We start from the raw sequence: 1,412 nt of genomic DNA, 5'->3' as shown, positions 1-1,412 counted from the left end.
AATATTGTGAGATGTGAGGTGTTCAGAATAGACTGAAAATGAGTGGAAATTATGGTTATTGAGGTTAATAATACTATGGGATCAAAATGACCCCCAAATTCTATGATTTAAGCTGTTTTTTAGGGTTTTTTGAAAAACCACCTGAATCCAAAACACACCCGAATCCGACAAAAAAATTTAGGTGAGGTTTTGCCAAAACGCGTCCGAACCCAAAACACGGCCGCGGAACCGAACCCAAAACCAATACACAAAACCCGAAAAATTTCCGGTGCACATCACGAAATATCTACATTTCTAAAATGTACACTTTTATTTAAATGACACGCTGTATGTATTCAGTTGTGACGCTTTGCTTCTGTGTCTCAGTTGTGTCGCTGCAGGCTGGGCCCTTGCACACTTCTGTGCTTCTCTCCGGTGGCCGTCGGTGGTCGGTTTACTTGTTCTTCTAAAAAATCTAAATAAATACCTTACTCAAAGCGAAGCCCATACCTGCCCTGAAAGTCACCAAACACCCCCATCCCCCCAAAAAAAAAACATTTAACAAACCCAAATCAAAACATAGTCCACAATGTTCAGGTATTCAGTAATGATATTATCATTGTACTTTGATCTTACTAGGTGTAGTATGATTGGACGGCTGTCGGGATCCCGGCGCTCAGCATACCAGCGCCTATTTGAATTCTCTTTCAAAATTGCCTTCAGGATGATTTTTCAAACGCTCGTACTCCATTTGCACACGGAGAGCCATATTTTCATCGTACCTTGGCTGTCTTGAACTTGATGGCTGCGTCGTATGTGTTGAAGGTCCAGGCATGTTTTCCTGTCTGATTGGTATTGTTGTCTCTGTCAATGTTGGTCGCCTTAAATCTTCAGACATCATCTGCAGACTTGTCGCAATCAACGACGTGTTGGTATTCGCCTCTTGTTGCCATGAGAGCATTTGCAGCATTCCAAGATGGACTTGCTCTGTTACTGAATGTGAATGCCCATGAGATGCAGCTAAGGTATCAATGCTGCGAGCCATAGTTATCATTAGTTCAGCATGTAGATGTTGAATTTCCTGAATCCGGTCCATCCTCTCCGACATTCTGGCAAATTGATGTTGCATATTCTGTGACAATCTAGTACATTGATATTCCATCATTTGACGATCTTTTAGAACTGTTGTATCTCTCATTTGTTCTTGGACATCCAGGGACTCCAGGACTTCTTTCAAAAACACACAAAGCATGTTGTAAATATCTTAAACTGTGTTAACAATTTATTAACTAATATAGACCAACATATTAAATGTGTATTTTTTTAAAAAAAATTACACTGTTAACCTTGTCCAGTAGTTTGATCAACTGGTTCCTCGGGTATTAATCGTCTCTCACCATCCCTTGTTTCGTCAATCCCTGGGATGCCCTGTA

Source organism: Pseudophryne corroboree, chromosome 7, assembly GCF_028390025.1.
Source record: "Pseudophryne corroboree isolate aPseCor3 chromosome 7, aPseCor3.hap2, whole genome shotgun sequence".
NCBI classification, from domain to species: Eukaryota; Metazoa; Chordata; class Amphibia; order Anura; family Myobatrachidae; genus Pseudophryne; species Pseudophryne corroboree.
The sequence above is the reverse complement of the archived record's forward strand: the minus strand, read 5'-3'. Positions refer to the sequence as shown.